At 39.1% G+C, this 15,236-nt stretch overlaps 1 protein-coding gene and 1 long non-coding RNA gene across 2 annotated transcripts in view; one reads left to right on the top strand and one right to left on the bottom strand.

Moving 5' to 3' along the window:
* LOC116650663 (uncharacterized) overlaps positions 1–14,706 on the top strand; it is a 31,224-nt gene extending 16,518 nt beyond the window's left edge. The window contains exon 4 of the long non-coding RNA XR_011416454.1: positions 13,776–14,706. This is a non-coding gene — a long non-coding RNA (uncharacterized lncRNA). The remainder of the gene's footprint in view (positions 1–13,775) is intronic.
* Positions 1–15,236, bottom strand: part of LOC6623963 (frizzled-2) — a 112,861-nt gene that overhangs the window by 86,744 nt on the left and 10,881 nt on the right. The window lies entirely within an intron of this gene.

A 15,236-nucleotide genomic window follows, 5' to 3' on the forward strand; every position in this document is an offset into this window, starting at 1 on the left:
TGGTGTTCCCTCTAGAATAATCTGGCATTAAAATCTCAACACCGATTTTTTAGTCGAAATTCATGTCTAAATCTTACCCCAAGATTCGTATATAGACATGGGTCAAAATTTACCACCCCCATAACTCGGCCAAAACTCAACCGATTTTAACGAGGTTGGGCTTTTTGTTCATGGTTTTCCCTCTAGAATAATCTGGCATTAAAATCTCAACACCGATTTTTTAGTCGAAATTCATGTCTAATTCTTGCCCCAAGATTCGTATATTGACATGGGTCAAAATTTACCACCCCTATAACTCGGCCAAATCTCATCCGATTTTTACGAGGTTGGGCTTTTTGTTCATGGTTTTCCCTCTAGAATAATCTGGCATTAAAATCTCAACACCGATTTTTTAGTCGAAATTCATGTCTAAGTCTTACCCCAAGATTCGTATATAGACATGGGTCAAAATTTACCACCCCCATAACTCGGTCAAAACTCAACCGATTTTTACTAGGTTGGGCTTTTTGTTCATGGTTTTCCCTCTAGAATAATCTGGCATTAAAATCTCAACACCGATTTTTTAATCGAAATTCATGTCTAAATCTCACCCCAAGATTCGTATATAGACATGGATCAAAATTTACCAACCCCATAACTCGGCCAAATCTCATCCGATTTTTACGAGGTTGGGCTTTTTGTCCATGGTTTTCCCTCTAGAATAATCTGGCATTAAAATCTCAACACCGATTTTTTAGTCGAAATTCATGTCTAAATCTTACAAGATTCGTATATAGACATGGGTCAAAATTTACCAACCCCATAACTCGGCCAAGACTCAACCGATTTTTACGAGGTTGGGCTTTTTGTTCATGGTTTTCCCTCTAGAATAATCTGGCATTAAAATCTCAACACCGATTTTTTAGTCGAAATTCATGTCTAAATCTTACCCCAAGATTCGTATATAGACATGGATCAAAATTTACCAACCCCATAACTCGGCCAAGACTCAACCGATTTTTACGAGGTTGGGCTTTTTGTTCATGGTTTTCCCTCTAGAATAATCTGGCATTAAAATCTCAACACCGATTTTTTAGTCGAAATTCATGTCTAAATCTTACCCCAAGATTCGTATATAGACATGGATCATAATTTACCAACCCCATAACTCGGCCAAATCTCATCTGATTTTTACGAGGTTGGGCTTTTTGTTCATGGTTTTCCCTCTAGAATAATCTGGCATTAAAATCTCAACTTCGATTTTTTAGTCGAAATTCATGTCTAAATCTTACCCCAAGATTAGTATATAGACATGGGTAAAATTTACCAACCCCATAACTCGGCCAAGACTCATCTGATTTTTACAAGGTTGGGCGTTTTGTTCATGGTTTTCCCTCTAGAATAATCTGGCATTAAAATCTCAACACCGATTTTTTAGTCGAAATTCATGTCTAAATCTCACCCCAAGATTCGTATATAAACATGGATCAAAATTTACCAACCCCATAACTCGGCCAAATCTCATCCGATTTTTACGAGGTTGGGCTTTTTGTCCATGGTTTTCCCTCTAGAAAAATCTGGCATTAAAATCTCAACACCGATTTTTTAGTCGAAATTCATGTCTAAATCTTACCCCAAGATTCGTATATAGACATGGGTCAAAATTTACCACCCCCATAACTCGGCCAAAACTCAACCGATTTTAACGAGGTTGGGCTTTTTGTTCATGGTTTTCCCTCTAGAATAATCTGGCATTAAAATCTCAACACCGATTTTTTAGTCGAAATTCATGTCTAATTCTTGCCCCAAGATTCGTATATAGACATGGGTCAAAATTTACCAACCCCATAACTCGGCCAAGACTCAACCGATTTTTACGAGGTTGGGCTTTTTGTTCATGGTTTTCCCTCTAGAATAATCTGGCATAAAAATCTCAACACCGATTTTTTAGTCAAAATTCATGTCTACATCTTACCCCAAGATTCGTATATTGACATGGGTCAAAATTTACCACCCCCATAACTCGGCCAAATCTCATCCGATTTTTACGAGGTTGGGCTTTTTGTTCATGGTTTTCCCTCTAGAATAATCTGGCATTAAAATCTCAACACCGATTTTTTAGTCGAAATTCATGTCTAATTCTTACCCCAAGATTCGTATATAGACATGGGTCAAAATTTACCACCCCCATAACTCGGTCAAAACTCAACCGATTTTTACTAGGTTGGGCTTTTTGTTCATGGTTTTCCCTCTAGAATAATCTGGCATTAAAATCTCAACACCGATTTTTTAATCGAAATTCATGTCTAAATCTCACCCCAAGATTCGTATATAGACATGGATCAAAATTTACCAACCCCATAACTCGGCCAAATCTCATCCGATTTTTACGAGGTTGGGCTTTTTGTCCATGGTTTTCCCTCTAGAATAATCTGGCATTAAAATCTCAACACCGATTTTTTAGTCGAAATTCATGTCTAAATCTTACAAGATTCGTATATAGACATGGGTCAAAATTTACCAACCCCATAACTCGGCCAAGACTCAACCGATTTTTACGAGGTTGGGCTTTTTGTTCATGGTTTTCCCTCTAGAATAATCTGGCATTAAAATCTCAACACCGATTTTTTAGTCGAAATTCATGTCTAAATCTTACCCCAAGATTCGTATATAGACATGGATCAAAATTTACCAACCCCATAACTCGGCCAAGACTCAACCGATTTTTACGAGGTTGGGCTTTTTGTTCATGGTTTTCCCTCTAGAATAATCTGGCATTAAAATCTCAACTTCGATTTTTTAGTCGAAATTCATGTCTAAATCTTACCCCAAGATTAGTATATAGACATGGGTCAAAATTTACCAACCCCATAACTCGGCCAAGACTCATCTGATTTTTACAAGGTTGGGCGTTTTGTTCATGGTTTTCCCTCTAGAATAATCTGGCATTAAAATCTCAACACCGATTTTTTAGTCGAAATTCATGTCTAAATCTCACCCCAAGATTCGTATATAAACATGGATCAAAATTTACCAACCCCATAACTCGGCCAAATCTCATCCGATTTTTACGAGGTTGGGCTTTTTGTCCATGGTTTTCCCTCTAGAAAAATCTGGCATTAAAATCTCAACACCGATTTTTTAGTCGAAATTCATGTCTAAATCTTACCCCAAGATTCGTATATAGACATGGGTCAAAATTTACCACCCCCATAACTCGGCCAAAACTCAACCGATTTTAACGAGGTTGGGCTTTTTGTTCATGGTTTTCCCTCTAGAATAATCTGGCATTAAAATCTCAACACCGATTTTTTAGTCGAAATTCATGTCTAATTCTTGCCCCAAGATTCGTATATAGACATGGGTCAAAATTTACCAACCCCATAACTCGGCCAAGACTCAACCGATTTTTACGAGGTTGGGCTTTTTGTTCATGGTTTTCCCTCTAGAATAATCTGGCATAAAAATCTCAACACCGATTTTTTAGTCAAAATTCATGTCTACATCTTACCCCAAGATTCGTATATTGACATGGGTCAAAATTTACCACCCCCATAACTCGGCCAAATCTCATCCGATTTTTACGAGGTTGGGCTTTTTGTTCATGGTTTTCCCTCTAGAATAATCTGGCATTAAAATCTCAACACCGATTTTTTAGTCGAAATTCATGTCTAAGTCTTACCCCAAGATTCGTATATAGACATGGGTCAAAATTTACCAACCCCATAACTCGGCCAAGACTCAACCGATTTTTACGAGGTTGGGCTTTTTGTTCATGGGTTTCCCTCTAGAATAATCTGGCATTAAAATCTCAACACCGATTTTTTAGTCGAAATTCATGTCTAAATCTTACCCCAAGATTCGTATATAGACATGGGTCAAAATTTACCAACCCCATAACTCGGCCAAATCTCATCCGATTTTTACGAGGTTGGGCTTTTTGTCCATGGTTTTCCCTCTAGAATAATCTGGCATTAAAATCTCAACATCGATTTTTTAGTCGAAATTCATGTCTAAATCTTACCCCAAGATTCGTATATAGACATGGGTCAAAATTGACCACCCCCATAACTCGGCCAAAATTCAACCGATTTGAACGAGGTTGGGCTTTTTGTTCATGGTTTTCCCTCTAGAATAATCTGGCATTAAAATCTCAACACCGATTTTTTAGTCGAAATTCATGTCTAATTCTTGCCCCAAGATTCGTATATTGACATGGGTCAAAATTTACCACCCCCATAACTCGGCCAAATCTCATCCGATTTTTACGAGGTTGGGCTTTTTGTTCATGGTTTTCCCTCTAGAATAATCTGGCATTAAAATCTCAACTTCGATTTTTTAGTCGAAATTCATGTCTAAATCTTACCCCAAGATTAGTATATAGACATGGGTCAAAATTTACCACCCCCATAACTCGGCCAAATCTCATCCGATTTTTACGAGGTTGGGCTTTTTGTTCATGGTTTTCCCTCTAGAATAATCTGGCATTAAAATCTCAACACCGATTTTTTAATCGAAATTCATGTCTAAATCTCACCCCAAGATTCGTATATAGACATGGGTCAAAATTTACCAACCCCATAACTCGGCCAAATCTCATCCGATTTTTACGAGGTTGGGCTTTTTGTCCATGGTTTTCCCTCTAGAATAATCTGGCATTAAAATCTCAACATCGATTTTTTAGTCGAAATTCATGTCTAAATCTTACCCCAAGATTCGTATATAGACATGGGTCAAAATTGACCACCCCCATAACTCGGCCAAAATTCAACCGATTTGAACGAGGTTGGGCTTTTTGTTCATGGTTTTCCCTCTAGAATAATCTGGCATTAAAATCTCAACACCGATTTTTTAGTCGAAATTCATGTCTAATTCTTGCCCCAAGATTCGTATATTGACATGGGTCAAAATTTACCACCCCCATAACTCGGCCAAAACTCAACCGATTTTTACGAGGTTGGGCTTTTTGTTCATGGGTTTCCCTCTAGAATAATCTGGCATTAAAATCTCAACTTCGATTTTTTAGTCGAAATTCATGTCTAAATCTTACCCCAAGATTAGTATATAGACATGGGTCAAAATTTACCACCCCCATAACTCGGCCAAATCTCATCCGATTTTTACGAGGTTGGGCTTTTTGTTCATGGTTTTCCCTCTAGAATAATCTGGCATTAAAATCTCAACACCGATTTTTTAATCGAAATTCATGTCTAAATCTCACCCCAAGATTCGTATATAGACATGGATCAAAATTTACCAACCCCATAACTCGGCCAAATCTCATCCGATTTTTACGAGGTTGGGCTTTTTGTCCATGGTTTTCCCTCTAGAATAATCTGGCATTAAAATCTCAACACCGATTTTTTAGTCGAAATTCATGTCTAAATCTTACAAGATTCGTATATAGACATGGGTCAAAATTTACCAACCCCATAACTCGGTCAAGACTCAACCGATTTTTACGAGGTTGGGCTTTTTGTTCATGGTTTTCCCTCTAGAATAATCTGGCATTAAAATCTCAACACCGATTTTTTAGTCGAAATTCATGTCTAAATCTTACCCCAAGATTCGTATATAGACATGGGTCAAAATTTACCAACCCCATAACTCGGCCAAGACTCAACCGATTTTTACGAGGTTGGGCTTTTTGTTCATGGTTTTCCCTCTAGAATAATCTGGCATTAAAATCTCAACACCGATTTTTTAGTCGAAATTCATGTCTAAATCTTACCCCAAGATTCGTATATAGACATGGATCATAATTTACCAACCCCATAACTCGGCCAAATCTCATCTGATTTTTACGAGGTTGGGCTTTTTGTTCATGGTTTTCCCTCTAGAATAATCTGGCATTAAAATCTCAACTTCGATTTTTTAGTCGAAATTCATGTCTAAATCTTACCCCAAGATTAGTATATAGACATGGGTCAAAATTTACCACCCCCATAACTCGGCCAAATCTCATCCGATTTTTACGAGGTTGGGCTTTTTGTTCATGGTTTTCCCTCTAGAATAATCTGGCATTAAAATCTCAACACCGATTTTTTAGTCGAAATTCATGTCTAAGTCTTACCCCAAGATTCGTATATTGACATGGGTCAAAATTGACCACCCCCATAACTCGGCCAAATCTCATCCGATTTTTACGAGGTTGGGCTTTTTGTTCATGGTTTTCCCTCTAGAATAATCTGGCATTAAAATCTCAACACCGATTTTTTAGTCGAAATTCATGTCTAATTCTTGCCCCAAGATTCGTATATAGACATGGGTCAAAATTTACCAACCCCATAACTCGGCCAAATCTCATCCGATTTTTACGAGGTTGGGCTTTTTGTCCATGGTTTTCCCTCTAGAATAATCTGGCATTAAAATCTCAACACCGATTTTTTAGTCGAAATTCATGTCTAAATCTTACCCCAAGATTCGTATATAGACATGGGTCAAAATTGACCACCCCCATAACTCGGCCAAAATTCAACCGATTTTAACGAGGTTGGGCTTTTTGTTCATGGTTTTCCCTCTAGAATAATCTGGCATTAAAATCTCAACACCGATTTTTTAATCGAAATTCATGTCTAAATCTCACCCCAAGATTCGTATATAGACATGGATCAAAATTTACCAACCCCATAACTCGGCCAAATCTCATCCGATTTTTACGAGGTTGGGCTTTTTGTCCATGGTTTTCCCTCTAGAAAAATCTGGCATTAAAATCTCAACACCGATTTTTTAGTCGAAATTCATGTCTAAATCTTACCCCAAGATTCGTATATAGACATGGGTCAAAATTTACCAACCCCATAACTCGGCCAAATCTCAACCGATTTTTACGAGGTTGGGCTTTTTGTTCATGGTTTTCCTTCTAGAATGATCTGGCATTAAAATCTCAACACCGATTTTTTAATCGAAATTCATGTCTAAATCTCACCTCAAGATTCGTATATAAACATGGATCAAAATTTACCAACCCCATAACTCGGCCAAATCTCATCCTATTTTTACGAGGTTGGGCTTTTTGTCCATGGTTTTCCCTCTAGAAAAATCTGGCATTAAAATCTCAACACCGATTTTGTAGTCGAAATTCATGTCTACATCTCACCCCAAGATTCGTATATAAACATGGATCAAAATTTACCAACCCCATAACTCGGCCAAATCTCATCCTATTTTTACGAGGTTGGGCTTTTTGTCCATGGTTTTCCCTCTAGAAAAATCTGGCATTAAAATCTCAACACCGATTTTTTAGTCGAAATTCATGTCTAAATCTTACCCCAAGATTCGTATATAGACATGGGTCAAAATTTACCACCCCCATAACTCGGCCAAAACTCAACCGATTTTTACGAGGTTGGGCTTTTTGTTCATGGGTTTCCCTCTAGAATAATCTGGCATTAAAATCTCAACACCGATTTTTTAGTCGAAATTCATGTCGATTTCTCTTTAATTTAATCATAGCAAATGCCCTTGTATTGTTTTTTTTTTTTGCGTCTCACCCTAATTCCACTGATTATTTTGGCCACCCCTGCAAGATGCAGGTCTTATCCAATCCAAAACCAATTAATTCATTGTCTAAGCTAGCTGCTGGGCCAGTCCTAGCACCTGTCAGTTGGAGAGGTTGGCGTCCACTTGCACCTTAATTGAATTCGTGTATTTCGTCCGGCCCTTGCTGGGCCCGACGAGCTCCTCCCTTTGGCTCGTCCCTGCCAGTGCCTTTTGTCGTTTCGCGCCGCTTTCGCCCGCTTAATGAGGACTGACAGGCGACAAGCGTAATTAAATTTTATTTAAGTGTTACATGCAAATTTTGTTCGCATTTTGGCTTTCATTCGTTTCTGGAGTAGACGGGCGGACACGTTCTCTGTAAGGTTTGGTCTTTGTCTTTGATTTGTCTGGGCTTATCTGGTGTTGCAATGGACGGGGCTAATTTATGAGCTGCCCGAGCCGCGGGCGGTCTGAGGCACCGCTGACTATCAGTTCTCATTGCTGTTGGCCGCCACTTGAATGGGGTCTAATGTCTCACACGCAAAGCGGCTTATTGATTCCACCCTTAGATATTGCGCATACGCCGCGTGTGTCCTGCCTTTTAAGCCATTACTGCTTGTAGAACGGACTTGCCCCAGCTCTTAGTACTCTTGATTATGATGGAAGATGCGCTCTGGTCACAGACTCCCAAGCACCCACCACCCAATCCCTTCTCTTACACTCTCTCTCTCTCCTTCATTACAAACAGCTGGCACTGACAATGACATATTGTCATCATTAACACTTTCCTTTGTGTGACTCGTATTGCATAAGCTTTTTTTTCTTAATGTGTTTCGCTATATATTACTTGTAGAACTTGTTATTGTTGCTGCTATTTGTTATGCGCTCTGATTTCTGCGCACTCTCTACTGGCAATTTGTATGCAAATACTTAATTGTAAACAAATTTGCAATTGCCGCTTCTTATTGTAAAATGAGTCAAGTGCATTGATAAGTGTCTTCTGACTGCCTGCTGCACCGGCCTCTCAACTGCTCTGCGGCGCTCAGTTAGTTTCCAGTACAGTCACTCAATTGACATAGAAATCTATTCGCATCTAGTTGCAATAGAAGCTGCGACTGATTCATGACAACTGCACCCAACTGACGCCGACAACTGACAACAACAACGCCCACTTCGCCCACTACTTAGCCAGAGCCGCGAATGGGAGTAGAAGCTAGTCAAGCTAGTCGGCAAACGCTTTTAATTAGCCTATTGCCTTTTACATGTGGCTTCATTTGCATAGCTGTTGAGTGGGACAGCAGCCGCAGCAGGGGTTGGGGCAATATTGCAGCGGAAAACAGGTTGTTATTATTTTCAATTATGTTTAATACAAAGTACGGTAACAAAAGCTAACCTATTTAATACTAACTATAAAAGCACATTAAGTTTAATTGGACCAGTAACATTTGTAATAACTCTCTTGTAAAAAATTATCTGCCACTACGAGTTTTCGCTGGACTGTATTGTGGATATTAAATATAAAAGTATTTAAATTATTTTTTAATACTTTTCCATTGTTATTTTTTTGAGTTTTCATTAAAGTTATTGTAGAAGTTTCTAAAAGATTGGTATGCATTTTAAAATATTATAAACAATAATGAGAATCGCATAGAAAGGCGAACAAGGAAAACGCCATTTCCAATGGATTTTTGCTATGGGTCTTTGTTAATTAATAATAATAAATTGTGCAAAATAACGAAAAACAAACGAACCTTTACATGATTCATTTCCTGTGAAATATTTACTGTCAGGAGTCAATGATATGATTTCCATACTATGTTCTCGTTTCATATCGATTGGCCTTAATTTAAACCTGTTAATAATTGATAATAATTAAATTACATTTTCGCTGGTTCGGAATTTAGTTAAAGCTGACGCCAAAAGCTGATTGATTCCTGTCTGCTTCAGTGCATAGTAATTAAGAGGCGCTTGAAATTGTGCCGCGCTGTAGTTGCTCCACATTTATGAAGTTGCTGTCTGCAGTCTCGGTGCGAGAGGCCTGTGTGTCTTTGGGCCTATCTATAACGCCATTGTCAGCAATAAATAGTCAAGTACATAATACTTATAATTTATTTTGCATACAAAAAAACAACTTGGCTACGATATGAGTCGATTCTGATGCTGATGCTGAGTGTTGGATGTTGATACTCGTCGAATGGTATCGTTGTCGTTGTCGCTGCTGCCCCCGTCGCACTTAGTTAGATTTATGGCAAAGTCAGTCGAGCAATTTGCGTGGGTAAACATGCACTAAAACTCAATTTAGAGGCGGATATATGTGTGTGCGTATCTGTACTGTAGTTACAGTGCCAGCGGATTGTATGCTGACACAGCGAGAGCGACAGCAGCGCGCAATTTAATGCGATTTAAGCAGCGCAAATTGAGCGGGCCACTTGAATGGTTGCTTGAATGAATGAATGACTGACTGCTTGACTGGCTACACAGCGACAACAACAACAACAACAACCAGCACCACAACAATGGCAACTGATAACGATAACGACCTAGAATCTGCCTCTATCCTGCGTCCTTGGTGCCTGCCTCACATTATTAAATTATACACTGCAGATTCTCAACTCTCGCGTACACCAATTAATCCCAAATGGATTTGGCATAAAGATAAGACAACGCCGCCTCCATGTTGCCGTCATCGCTGCAGGGCAATCTGCCCAAAAGAAAAACTCCACGACCCCGACCCCGACTTCGCCCCCTCCGCCCAACAGTGAATGGCTCGGCCATTGCGGCGTTACTCCCAAATGTGCCGTTTGACAATTTTCAGCGCGTGGCAAGGCGGCCTCTAAACGGCCTCCATTTTCATTCCCAGCCTGCCACTTGATACCAGCAGATAAGTCATTTTTATGTGACACTTTGCCTTAAATATTTCACATTTTTTGCCTATTTTCCTGTTGTTGTTGTTGTTGTTGCTGTCGTTTCTTTCAAGCGGCACTTGCGGAAAATTCAGCAGGCGGACAACTGACTAAGTAGGCGCCATTATATAAAGCAGGCCAACAGCCTTACAAAATATTCTCCATATTCCACCCTCTCTCTCACTCTCTCTCTCTCTTCCTTGCTCTCTGTCTCATAAGCTCTATGTAGGCGGCTGGGCAATGACACTATGGTCGTAGATATATAGAAATTATAATAGAATACATATTATAATGAAAAAGCCATCTAATGGTTTATGATTTTGAGGCACTGATAGACGCAGCAGATGAATACGAATGACCTTCATTGGCCAGAACTGAACATTTGGTTAAGTTGATGATGTCTAAAATCTATTAAAACTAAGTGAATAACAAGCATGAGGCAACTTAGGCAACTTGCAGCAAGCTCTTGGATAAATATACGCGGCGTTTGTTTAATATGTAGCTAAGCATAGTTTTCAAATATTTAAGCATTCTTTGAATTCATGAGAATTGCGTAGAAGGGCGTTACTTGCTCACCTATTGTTACTATGTTGCGCTCTCATTAGCTTGCTTGCTCTTTGGCTATCTCTATATCTATCTATACTAAAGTCAGATTGGCATATGCATAAAAATATTATCAAAAGATTTAACGGAATTCTAGGGTAAAAGACAAGACCTGGATATATATTTAAACAGAAAGAAGAGCTTTGAAGAGTACTTCAGAAACTAACTATAAGTAAGGACAAGATATTGACTCTGCCAAATTTGAAATTGATCAGATTGTATATATAATGCACAATAACCAATCTTTTCAATAGGAATTTATATTAATCTTTTCACTTTTCTGTAATATTTCTCTGTATATCTGTATGCAATTTAAATGGGCAAAATTATCACAAATTTAGCCATTTTTATTCTCCAATCTCTTCCTGCTCTTTCTGTTTATCTTGTGAATCATCCAAGCATCAACAGCTATCATCTTTCGAGACAGCCGCAGTGCGAAGCATTCGCACGTCAAGTGGCCGCCAGTCAAGTCTGTCAGTTGGCCAAGTGGCGTGACAACAGCCGCATCTGGAGCCAAATATCCAAAACTGGGCAACATCATTTGCCACTTGTCAGTTGCCACATTGGTTTGGCTTGGCTTGGCTTGGCTTAGATGATTTTGGTTGCATTTTAGCATTTGAATTTGGTCAGTTTTTGCAACTTGTTGGCATTAATGGACTTGACGCGTTGCCCGCATCAAATTGGCGCTGCAAACCGTCGAGTTTGGAGTGCGTCTTTGGGGCGACCAAGTTGGCCACAGCCCGGGCTAACTGGTTTCTCAGAATTAAGCAATTTATCATTTTTTGTTGAACTTATTTTGCTATTTTTTGGCTAGCTGGAAAATGTACTCGTTTTGAATTGAATTGAGTGTCGTTGCCGTCGCCGTGTGGGCAAACATTTCAACAGCTATGCTTAATTATAAGTCCGGGACAGCGGCTTGTGTACACTTGAGCCCATAAGCCCTGGCTTTATAGAAATTCAAACAGTCAACACAAATTATGATTGTTATTATTTTTACGCATTATTTACACACCTTTCTGGTCTTGTTTACATTTGGCCATACCACAGTCCGGCCATCTGCAAGCATCTCCGTGCCACTCCATGTGAGGTGCCTAAGCCGCAGCTTTGCAGCCCGCTCACGTCCGCCCGGACACGACCTCGTCATTCTACAATTTCAACGCCTTCTCTTAAACCGAGAGTTGAGTTACATTCGGGCGGGTTGGGTACTTGGGGACTTGGAGCTTGGGGCCTGGGGGCGACTGGCATCAATTGACAGCAGCTCAATTTTGTCATGGCTCATTTTTTCGATTTCCACACTCGATAGTCTCTCGCCCGCACTCGCATTTGCGTGGGCAAATTGTTACGTTAATTTTTTAAGAGGCTTTTTTCGGAATTTGTCCGCAAATCAAATTAAAAATATCATATGAAATTGAGTACAACAGACATGCAGCTATATTAGACTGCGGCTTTTGTTTAAGGCTTTCGAATAAAGTTATCAAGCTGACACTGGAGTGTCGCACTCCATAAATTTCCATTGTTAATTAAAAACTAAATTCAAAAGCTTTTCATTTGATTGAGTTTGTGATTAAAATTATATAAACACAAATGTTAACTGGAAAATCTGTCGCTTTCCGCTAATTTTCCACACTTACAAGTGAAAACTACGAAAATCTCCTGAGCCAGTTGTTCAGTCAGGCAGATAAATTAAACTTTCTTCTAAAAATAGAAATTAGTTTTTTCGTGTGAAAAGTTCTACTCGTAATTTAACGCCCTCAATTACATCTTCCATTGCAATTTTCGTTTTTCATTTTAGGCATACCCCCAATGACATACAATTTTGATTGTATTTCTGTTTGAATTCCCCCAAGTGGCGCATTGAGAGTCCACTTGGCAAATGAAAAATTGTAATTTTACATATTTTACATATGCAAACATGTTGCCTCCACTTGCCTTTCACACTAGCTGAATTTAAAATACATTTCAATATGTGTTGTTTGTCTATTTGATTTTCTTTCTTTTTTTTTTTGCAGTACATTTTAAATTGGATTTGTGTGCTCAACGCTTTTCGGATTTTTAACAGCATAATAAATAAATTGCTCAGTCGACTGCACTTCAACGGCAAAAATTTCCAAATTTTGATGAAAATCAATTTTCGCTAAAATGTTTGCCACATTCTGCATACATGTAGCAATTGTGTGGCCCATGCCAAACGATGCGATTAACATCAGTTAATCAAAATAAATATTTGACGCTGTTGTCGCTGCCACATGGAAATCGCATTAGGCGCCATTGGTCAGCAACGAGTTGGGGGCTGGGTCGCCTGTCATTTTCATAATTGGCTAAAAAGCCAACAACGAACCGCGCAACTATTAGCCAGCTGCCAAACGGACGCAATGACAGACTGACAGACTGATAGACTGATGGACTGGCTGTCGGCCAGTTTGACAGCAGAACGCAGCGAGGACATGTCGCGGGGTGTTGCCTGTCAATGGCCATTTGGTTGGGCGGCCCCTTTATTAAAATTTAACGCCGCAAAAGCGTAAAATTGCCACACTTATCTGGCAATGTCCTTTCTCCTCTCCCCCCCACACACACACACACACACATTCCCCCGCTGTGCGTGCATTAAAAGTTTTTTAAAATGACACAAATTGACTTTTGATGTTTCGCGGTTGATTTTTTTAATGGTGCGTAAAAAGTTTATTAAATTTTAAAGTAATTTTTGGGTTTTTTTTTTTTTTTTGTACGTTTCTTGTTTGTGCGAATTTCCATAAAAATAATTTTTCAATTATGCTGGCAACGCGACAATGGTTTTTCACTGAATTTTCACAGTTGCCAACAATTGCTGGGATATGCACATGTGGCGAGCGGGTTGCGGGCAGCCGGCAGCCAACTGTTACAGGCGGCTGCGTTGTCCTCGTTGTAATGAAGTTTGAAAATGAAGTGCGACAACTAGCGTAGCAGGCGACACTAAAAGGATCCGAGCTGCACCAAACCGGGCGCCAACTGTGCTGTGACATTTTGTGGCAATAATGTTGGCAGCAAGGAACAGGCGGCCACAGCAGGCACAGCAACAGGAACAGATCCCGGCTGTACCCAGCACACATGGCACTGCATGAATTTGGCAGCAAGTGCTGCATACACCCAAACTTCGGGCTAAATGGAGCTCTGCTCTTTTTGGCTAGCAGTTTTCATGGATGCCGCCCGTCTGAGCTGCTCTGCATCGACAAGGCGTGTGCAACGAACTATTAACGACATTAACGCCGTCTGTTGCTGATATGCCAGTGTTGTAAATGATATTAAAGCCTTTATGGACAGCTTTGCAGCACTATGCAACAAAAGAGAATGACAGTCTTCAACGTGGCGAAGATTAAATAAGCTTTATTCTAGCCGATTGTTCCAATTGGAGTCACATCATAATCTAGTTCGATTGAGCAGAGTTTGGCGGAAGAGTTGCGGTTATTTTGACAGAGAAGTTAGGATCGTAATTGCGGAGTTTGGCAAAGGTAGCTTGAAAAGCAGATATGTGATCCATAAGAAAAAAACTTCAATTTCAACCCATATTTCCCATCGAGCTATATGCTAGAGTATCGCGATGTTCATAAGATTATTCCGTATGCAGGAAGCAAGTTTTGGTGAAAATAATTTAAAAGCAGAGCTAAATCAGCTGAGAGACTAGCTTAGATTAAGACAGACAGACACTTAGAAGCACAAGTGACTGATCAAGCAAACGTGTCTATATATAAATTAATTTATAATATAAATCAAGTGTTATAGTATTAATAAATGCTTTTTGTAAACAAAGTCGTCTTTAGCTTGTCATACAATATATACTATATGCATTGTGCAGTTAGTTTATTTATATTTAATATGAATTCCAAAAACTTTCAAACTGGGCTAGTTATAAGTTAAGGCCGTAGTTTTCAACTACGCAGACGCAAGCCAAACGAATTCATAATATGACTAATAATATGCGAACTCTTTTAAAACTAAATAGTCAAATGTTTCAAATGTTGTCGCTCTATAATTTCACTATAAAAGTGTTGCTATTTGCATTAAAGCCATCAACAATTTGCATAATAAACCTGACCGAAACAACTTCAACGCCATCGCATTAAAACTATAAAAAAAGTAACACGCATTAATTTTCATTAAAAGGCCCGAAAAAACACGGATACAAAAAAAAAAGAAACATAATACGAATACATTTAGTTAGCACCTCGGTTTGGGGCAATAAAAATACCAACAACAGACAAATAGACAATTAATTATGGGCTACAAATAATAACAATA

Source organism: Drosophila virilis, chromosome 3 (assembly GCF_030788295.1).
Source record: "Drosophila virilis strain 15010-1051.87 chromosome 3, Dvir_AGI_RSII-ME, whole genome shotgun sequence".
Lineage (NCBI taxonomy): Eukaryota > Metazoa > Arthropoda > Insecta > Diptera > Drosophilidae > Drosophila > Drosophila virilis.